This window comes from Dermacentor silvarum, chromosome 7, assembly GCF_013339745.2.
Source record: "Dermacentor silvarum isolate Dsil-2018 chromosome 7, BIME_Dsil_1.4, whole genome shotgun sequence".
Taxonomy (NCBI): domain Eukaryota; kingdom Metazoa; phylum Arthropoda; class Arachnida; order Ixodida; family Ixodidae; genus Dermacentor; species Dermacentor silvarum.
Window position 1 is genome coordinate 106496578 of NC_051160.1, and position 9776 is coordinate 106506353.

The 9776-nt window shown below is 44.3% G+C and overlaps 1 long non-coding RNA gene across 2 annotated transcripts in view; it reads right to left on the reverse strand.

Moving 5' to 3' along the window:
* Positions 1 to 7463, reverse strand: part of LOC119459670 (uncharacterized) — a 27605-nt gene extending 20142 nt beyond the window's left edge. Inside the window, exons 1-3 of one of the 2 annotated variants that reach the window (XR_005193746.2) lie at positions 7345 to 7463; positions 4504 to 4678; positions 927 to 1036 (exon numbers count right to left, since the gene is read on the reverse strand). This is a non-coding gene — a long non-coding RNA (uncharacterized LOC119459670). Of the gene's footprint in view, positions 1 to 926; positions 1037 to 4503; positions 4679 to 7344 lie in introns of those variants that run through there. The other variant, XR_007467989.1, reaches the window with a different exon arrangement.
* Between the last annotated feature and the right edge of the window lie 2313 nt (positions 7464 to 9776).

The following is a 9776-nucleotide window of genomic DNA, read 5'->3' on the forward strand; positions in this document are numbered from 1 at the left end:
TGGTGTCGAGGTCGGTTTCGTCGGTGGCGGCCCTCGGTTCGCGCTCGTGCCGTTGTATGCCGTGCTGAAAACGCGCTCGTGCCATTGCTCCCGCGTTCGTCGTCCGGTTCCACAGCCGGCTGCGTAGCCGCTAATCATTCCAGCGTAGAATTTCACTACACTTCAGCCGTCATAATAGGGAGGCCGCGTTTTCCGGGGGTATGAGCCATTGCTTAAAGGGGTATGAGCCATTCATGAGCAAATGACGGCGTGTCCTAATGCGTTTGAGCAACGCCGCCGCGTACGCGCTTGGTAAAGGGCTCGCCGTCGACTTGCCCATTCTAGCGTGAGGGCTTCCGAAGCCCAGGCGAAACGTCAGCGAAGAGCCGCAGACCGCGAGATTGAGGGAGCGCGATGTTCATGCCAAACGTCAGTGAAGAGCCGCCGACCCCAAGCTGCGGGAGCGGGATGTTGAGGCCAAACGTCAGCCTCGCCTTGACCTCCAGTAACCGTACAACGGTGGTGTACGCGTCGGCAACGCTAGCGCCTACTTACCCTGTGCCAGGCGATTGCTCAAGCGGAATGTTCTTGATAGACATGTTCGTTTGGGTGATGGCCAACGACGATACGCCCACTCTCATCATGGGGGCAGTACTCACTACAGCAGACCCATCATAGTCAAAGCTCCGCTGGCTTTGAAGGGCTCTGAATGTTTTTTGTAATGCGACTATATACAGAGTGGAAGTAGAAGATTCGTAGTGAATAGTTGAGAATACGCACTAGAAAGATGCCGATTTTAACGGTTTATTTAGCTTATTTAGCGAACCCCTCATTTAGGAATACGTAGAGAAGCATAATATCCAATAGCTTGGCTATATTTTATAAAAGCAGAAGAAATAAGCACGTTACGTGTAAAGCTTTGTTATTGACAAACCACAAGACCACTCTTAAGACAAAAATGCCCATTTTTTATTTGCGCTGTTGGACATTCCAATGGTACTCGAGTTGAGTACTATTCTCGGTAATTCACAAATGTGGCTTTTGATGTGGCAGCGGGCTGCAAGGCAAAAATAAGCTTGTGGTAATTACATACATGGTGTCCTTGTAAATAGTGCCAGAAATAAAAAAAACAGTATGCGAGTGTCAGGTACCTGGACCAAACCAAGGTTTGCATACGTAGTAAGTTGCTATAAATACAAGAAATCTAACAGTCAACAAACTACGTGGAAAATAACTAGATAGAGATATCAACTGAGTACAAACTTCAAACGTTCGGCACGGCCAATTGTCTCGCCTTCTGCCTTTTATTGCGATATCAGTTATATGAACACTCCAGGTGCATTACTGGCGCTGTCATCGCCGTCGGCGTCACCTCGATGTTCCGTATAAATTCGAAGGGCGGTAACTTCCTCCACGCGCGCCGTATGCTGTATGTGCGAGTGAAAGCGTAAGACGTTTCGCCGACGATGACGGCTCTATCTCGCGCGCGCAAGGGAAGAAAGAGGAGAGGAATCGCGCCGTCCTCCGTCGCGCGGAAGGCACCGAGGGTAGGAAGGGGGAGGGGGGTAGCGCGTTCTATTCCGGCAGCTGCTGCGTATGGCGCGGCCGCCTGGGGCCGATCTTGAGACTGATCTGCAATGTGCTCTATGTTTTCGCCGCTTAGTTCGCGTTGAAGCTAGAGGCAGCACGAAGGTAAATTCCACCAAATGCTACTGCAACGCTTCCTCACCCCAGCGTTTTCACAGCGAGTTTCCACGGTCATCCAGTGAGATGTGTTCATGTTTGTTAATTGCTGTTATGCTTGTTAATTTAGTTAGTAGGCAAATGTTCGCAAATTTATACGGTCGATAAAGCTACTATCCTTACTTCGTATAGCTGTCTACTAATTTCTATCGCAATCGATGCTTCACCTATCCGGCGAAGCTGCAATTTTTTTTTGCTACTGGATAACAAGAAATACACTATACCTCGTTTTTATAGCACCTGATAGCTATTTTGCACATTATTCCCTTTTGTCATAAAAGTAAATGTGATTTTGTTTTGTTCGTGGTTCTAGTTCGGTTCTAGTCCCTGAACGTTACCACAGCACCTCCATCTGTATTTGCATAGCCGAGTTTGCCAGGCAAGTACACAGCATATTTCTTTTAAATGACTAAACGGCAGAATTTCAACAAACTGTTGCACTTTGTCACATGTACAGAACGGCGTCTCCTTACACGGCAGGATCAGTCGTCCCCAGAAGGCCCTTCCCCACTGTATTCCCCTCCTTACCTCGCCCCTTCCGTCCCAAATAAGTTCAATGAATAATTGGTAACTGTAGAACATCAACCTTCGTTCGTCACTGTGACACCTTTGAAGCATAAGCTACTGAAATTTCCATGCTCTTAGGATTAGCATTTTAGAGTCGTATTCTATTAACAACTCCTCTCTCTAGGTTCGCGTTTTTACTGAAGATTCATATGTTTTATACATACCTATTTCGCAAAGAAACAAGCTAATATCATTTAGAGGCGTGGTGTCTATGTGCGTCAATAGTGGTTCAACATTTTTTATAAAGTAACCGGTGCAGCCAAGCACCTTCGACACTCGGCCACTGATGTTAAGATGCCTTCTTTCCCACGTGGCGCATATAGGGCATACCAGAACGGCCTGGCTACATCAATAATGGCAGCTTGGAGCGTGAACACGTTTGACGGGGAATGCCCACGTGAGTTTTACTATGAAAATCTAAACACAAGTCGCACATACACAAAACACATTGCAATTGTTCTTGAAGGAACAGAGACAATTGGAAACAATTTGCCTAGTACATGATGCTAACTGTGCCTCTTTTCACTTCGGAACAAATGTCAATGTCCAAGATGGTGGCGACTGGGATTTAAGACTGGTGCCCCTCAATTTTATTTTGGATGCAGGGCTTGAATTATTGCATTATCAGCTCATTTTGATAGCAGCGCTTATGACTGAATGGCTGCTTACTTCGTTTGCTCGAGGATACATACTGCCAAATAGATGGCGGTCTAGATGTGAGTATAAATAAATATTTCCTCGCTGCAAATACAACAACCGAATACGTAAAGTACCCCATCCTTTCCTTAAAATAAACATTACATCAGTAAACGCAGTGCAATTCCGTAACCCTGGCTGCTTCATGAGGACGCCACAACGCCACACACACTTTGCAGTGCATCTAGGAATTCACATGCATCACAGTTGTTTCCTTCGGTTTCGCTTGACATAAGCCCCAATATGGTTAAGTCTGAAATTTGATTTATACAAAGTAACAATAGGAACAACGGTGTGGCGGAACCCCGTTTGTGTGCAGTAAAATCTTAACCTTTTTATACTACTACTTTACAATTGCACGGGCCCATGGGGGGTAAACATTTGGTTCTCTTTGAACTATAAAGAAGTAAAAATATTACTTCATAAATGGCTCATCTAATTCGCTGCAATGTATTTATGACAATCAAATGAACAATACTACCGAAAGCTTTCTTTCATGATTCATAGCGATATTTTTATGTTACATCAAGGAGAACATTTTTAACACGCAAGTGTTTTAATCGAGGTTCCATCAAAAATATGCTCCGTGTCAAACGATTACGCAAGTCTGCGAGATGGCGAGCTTTTGCCGTTTTAGGCCTAGCTAATGATTAAAAAAGACATAGAAAGCGCACGATTTTTTTCATTATGAAATTGTGCTTTACATGACCTGTATGTGTTGCAATGAGGAGATTTAGGCATCATTTGTTTTATCAATGGTATCATTTTTATTATTGGCATCATTCAGGCATCATTTTTTTTATCATTAGGCATCATTTGCTTTATCATTTGGCGGACAGCATGGCCCACTATCAAAATGGTGTTATTTAAAAGTAGCGCTTTGTGGTCTAACTCACGTGGTGTTTACGTGCAACGGCGTTCTTTGCGTGTTCCTGGCATTTTTTCAAAGCTGATTCCCGACCACTGTCTCCGTTGGGTGGCGCCGCGGACACCTGGTGGCTTCCGGGGCACTTTTACGCTTCACCGCAGCGCAGGCCTTACGTGCGTGATATCAATGGCAGTGCTTCGCTCTACAGTGATAAACGAATTTAGTGATTTTGATCCAATAAGTTGACGTAGTTGTCATAAATATAAAGTTTGGCGGAAGAAAGCACCTCCAAACATTTGACGCATTCAACTACTTCCCAAAATTATGTAGTACTGCAACTTTCATTATGACGGTACGACAAATGTTGTTGCTGAAGCAAGCTTTTGTATTTTAGGCAGAGAGTTGCGCATGTTGGAATACATTTGTTATTGTGAGGCATAAATTAATAAAAATAAAAGCCTCTGCCCGCACCATAGACAGAAACATGTTCCACCGTGTAAGAAAAATTAAAAGAGGTGCAGAGACACAAGAACAACATAAAATTAGAGAAAATGTCCACGGCCTTACATTTTTTATAGTCGCCTTCCTTCTGCACCTCTTACATTTTCATTACGCGATGGAACTGGTGCTTGCCTAAGTTTTTGAATTACCATAATCAGCACAGGGGCAATGCTTTTTGTAGACTCCCTCCCAAGCTCTGGTGGTGCACTTTTGGGCTAACTTTGCAACTGGTTCGCATGTTGGTCCATTGCTGCCCTTCTTTACGCAGCACAGGCGGTATTTACATTGGCTGGTGAATTCACACTTCGCGTGTAATTGCTTTTCCTGCAATAGGATAACAAATAGACTTTTTCAGTATCATGCAATAAAGGGACATTCGTTCTATATTATTTACCGTAGGGCTAGTTTCAAATACGCATGTATTATTAGGGGGAACAATGCAAGCATATAACTTTTGTACGTTTAAGGACACTATGGACATTCGCACTCCGCGGCAGCATCCTCTACCGTCACAGCTTACGCTCTGAAGGACCAAAACATTTACTAGCTTTACCCCGCTGTATCCGCGTATCAGTTCTTGAGCATTTGCATGACGTCCCTGTGCAGGCCACCTGGGTATTTCTTGTACCTAAGACCACGTACGACGACGCTTTTACTGGCCAGGCCTGTACGACTCCTTGCGCCGCTACGTTGCAGCCTGTGCACTCTGTCATCACCGCAAAAAACCTGCTGTGGTTCCCACTGGGCGTCTTCACCCGATCGATGTGCCCTCAGAACCATTCTCTCGCGTCGGCCTCGATCATCTCGGCCCTTTTCCGACGTTGATCTGCTGGCAATAAGTGGTTCATTGTCGCGAATGATCACGCAACCCGGCACGCGACCGCGCGAGCTTTGTCCACAAGATTTTGTTTTACAAGACGTCACCCTGCGACACGGCGCACGCTGGCAGCTCCTCACTGATCGCGGCCGTACCCTCTTGTCCCGAGTTGTTGAAGACCTACTTCGCTATTGTTCTGCCGAGCTTTCCACCACCTACCACCCACAGAGAAACGGACTCACCGAGCGGCTCAATCGCACGTTGGCAGAAATGCTATGTATGTAGGTTTCTGACGACCACAGTGATTGGGACAGCACGTTACCCTTCGCGACCTTCGCCTATAGTTCGTCCTATCATGAGACAGCTGGCTTTTCGCCATTTTGCTATCTATTCGGCCGCCACCCTACTCAGCCCTTTGACACATTGCTTCCTTCTTCGACGAGCACTCCTGCTGAATATGCTGAAGACTTCTTCGCCCTGGCTGACACGGCGCGCCGACTGCCAGCTCCCGGCTCACTGAGTCTCAAGACATGCAGAAGATCCAGTACGACTGCCGACATCGGGACGTGGGGATTTTGTCTGGCGGCACTGTCCTCCTGTGGACACCATGTCGCCGCATCGGCTTGTCTGAAAAGCTGATGCCGCGCTACACAGGGCCCTACACAATATTGCGTCAGCTTGGCGATGTCAACTACGAGTAACCGTCCGCTGGTCTCACCTGTCCCCACTGACGTTGTGCAAGTGTGTCGGCTGAAGCCTTATGTTGCCGCGAGCTCACTTCTATTATAGTTAGCGCCGAGACGGCGCCTTTACAGGCGTGGGTTATGTTTCGGCGCAACCGAGAGTGGCGCCAGTCAGAAGAAGGCGATTTGACGTGTGGAGGTGGAATCGGTCTCGACAGCCATCTTGTTTACGTATCGTTGCCGCTCTTGTATATGTTGTAAATACATATTTATCTGTGACTTCCGCATCGCGACAATATATACGCACAGGACCTCAATTCGGCACATTGCTTCTCTAAAGTTGCGATGTTTTACTCAGAAGAGATAATACAGCCAATGTTGCTTTTAAAATTGTTGTTGAAAAGACGCATAATGAACCCTTTGGTGAAAGTCGGTAAGCGCAATCACGGGGAATGTCGCAATCAAACCACGGCTCATGAATGCTTTAGGGCGAGCAGTTTTCATGCGGCAGGCATAAAAATGAACAGATCTCTACCATGATGCCACAGCTCTTCGTTGCTCTTGCCTTATGTTGATTTCATTATACGTTGCGACCATGTTACATTTCTAAGTGTCTTACAAACACCATTGCAGTTTGTCTCAGAGTGAGCGTTATTCACGGATCATCAGGTGGCGCTTCAGGCTGCTGAGTTGTCTGGACATCGCTTTACACGTGTAATCATTGCTTTACACGTATAAAGAAAAAAGACAAATGACTAACTGGTAATTGATAAATATATTTTTCGTGAGAAACCTACATGTTATTTAACAAAATATGAAAACACCACATGCATACACAAAAAGTTACCATTTTCTAGACAACGCCTCCAAACAAGTCCATAGTTTTGTTCCTTACGACAAGCTTTTGTATGGTGCTCGCAACTTTAAATGTTTTGTGCAAGATTGTATAACCAAAAGGTAGTGTTTTTCTGATGCGGCGAACATTTCTGCCAAATTAAAGTTGTTTGATTGAAAACAAAGGAAAATGGTGACAATTATTATTCAATTGAAGAGAATGCATATTACACTAAATGGGGGGAAGGGACGATTACTTTAAGCAAACCTTTTTGACCGTCCAGTTCAATCAGGTGAAAGACCGCTGAGCACACTATTCTGATTACAGAATTTATCTTAAAATATGGTCCATAAGTTCAGAGCAGTGTTGTATACACTCCACTTGGAGTAAATAAAAATATTTCCGCGCAAGTCTTTGCAGCAGGACATGTCTGCGACTGATCTGAATTCACTTGGCTCAAGGGTAGTAATAAATCACAATAAGTTAAAAGCATATCATTCCGAACTGCTTTAATGAGGTATAGGTAACCATTTTAAATAAACCGACGGTCAGAAATACTTGAAGCTCATCCATTTAAGCTTTCACATTTTGCTTGAAAACTACAGCCAATATTTTATGCCAATATTTTATGCATAAAGAATCATTGCGAACTTACTTTTATATAAGGGCTGTTCAGGTGGCTTTTAGCAAGCAATGCTAAAGTTCCTAAGACCAGTACAACGAAGCTAACTTGGAAAAATTGAAAAGAAGACATCATAGCAGCTATGTAAGCTCTCTTAATATCCCCCCAAAAAAGATACAGCGAAGCGAGCATTCGTGTTTTCTAACACACCAGGTGCATGTACTCGTGCTGTTCGCTGTTTGCGGTATCGCTACTCTGTACATCCCAAGAGGACAGAGAAAATTGATGGTTCGGTATTGTGGAATTGCTTCTCGTTGCTCTTACGAAAGCGATTGTTCTTCCTCGCTCTCAAGAAATAATATACCAGAAAAATGATTACAAAACGCGCTGACGCGCTACGCTGACGGCAGGCAGCGTAGCTCCAACTTTCTTCCACATACTCTTTCACGGCCTTCCTTTCACCGCGATAGCGTTAAGGACCCCGTGTCCCTGAATATCGAGTTTCGACGCCGGCGACCAGCCTCGGCGTCCGTTTGAGAAAATCATCCCGTATATATTTAGGTATATGTACATGCCACGCCTTGCTATATGACGTGCTGTATATGCGGGTTGTGTTACCACACTATTATATCCCTAAAGCTGCTCATACCTTGTCTTACAATCTTGACAATGTTATTCCTCTGAATTTTCAGAATGATAACCCGCAAAAAATGTCATACAACACAACACCAACGGCGCATAAATTTTAAGATAAATCTTCTCAGACTGAAATAATTAAAGTGTGAAAGAATAAGAGAAAGCTGACAATTTTGATTTTTTTTTTGGTACGGCTGTGCACTACATCCGGAAGGTCGACATTGCAGTTTCACACAAGATGTGCTGTCTAGTTTTCTGGTAAAAAGTGACAACGAAAAGACGGTGAAGGAGAGCGGCGGAGACGACTGGACGAAAACAGCACATGCATACACAAGGTACACTCTTAAAAAAAAGGTAGTCTCAACCGACTCTTTTTGAGGTGTATCTGCTCGTCACACGTATGACCACCTTTTGGGTGGTAACGATAGACTCTCTTGGAATTACAGTACCGGCGACTCTCTTGCAGTGCCGGTGACTCTCTCCCTCAAGGAGCACTGAGGAGTATGTATTACCCCAAAGCAGGAGTTGATGCGACTACCTCAGTGGTCCACGCAAGTACCTGTTGGTAGTCAGCAGAACCCCTTTGCAATGGCCACAATGACTCTTCCTAGGGTAGTCATTTGACAACTGACAAACAATGGTGGTGTACATGACTACCATGGAAAGAGTTGATGCGACTACCTTAGTGGTCGATGCAAGTACCTCTTGGTAGTCAGCAAAACCCCTTTGCAATGGCCACAATGACCCTTCATAGGGTAGTCATTTGACAACTGACAAACAATGGTGTTGTACATGACTACCATGGCAAGAGTTGATGCGACTACCTCAGTGGTCCATGCAAGTACATCTTGGTAGTCAACGGAACCCCTTTGCAATGGCAACCATGAACCTTCCTAGGGTAGTCAATTGACTGACAATGGTGGTGTACATGACTATCATGGTAAGATTTGGTGAAACTACCTACTGGTACTCAACGAGACCCTTCACAGCAACTGCTGTGACCCCTGCCTGGGGAGTCAAATGACTATGTCTAAGCTAATATGGAAGCTCGCTACATATAGATTTTAATTTGTGTAAGCAACAAAAGCGTAGTTATTCAGCAGCTCTCAGCCACCATTAGATGTTATAATAAACTGCAAAACTATAAACAACCTAAAAGAACACTGAGCAAAATGAGAACAAGATGAAAGCAGGAGTCAACGTTTCGACAAGTGGACTTGTCTTTTTTAAGGCGACAACGAAAAAAACACTTAGCCCATAGCATCACAATGAGTTAAACACCAAGAGCCAAAATTTCACTATCATATGTAATAACCTCAACTGCATCAGCATCATACCTGGCAAAAAGAGAAGACAGCAATCTGATTTGCTAAATTGGAATCAATGGCCAACCTTGAGAAATACTATGCGTCAGTTGCAACATCCAGCATGTTTTTTTTTCTGGGGGGGGGGGGGGGATGTGGTGTACAAGGCAAACTGAACAGCGCTAATATGTCCAATGTTATGTAATATAGCATTTCAGGTATTTGAGAAAAAAATTTATTTCTTGAACAAGAATTTTATTTCTTTGCCATGAGAAAGGGCTCGTTTATTTCAATATGCCCTGGAGGCATACATGGGCAGAATAATTAAATTTCAATATTGATAATTAACGACAAACTTAAAATTTCACCATATCAAAGCAACGATACAACATCGATGCCAGTAGAAGAAAATAAATATGACTAAAGACTAGATAAATGTAAAACAGGGCATGACGAATAATGCCGCTTAAAAATCCATGTGCAGCTTGCATAGTAAGTACATCACATTATGTTTCAAAAGTGCTA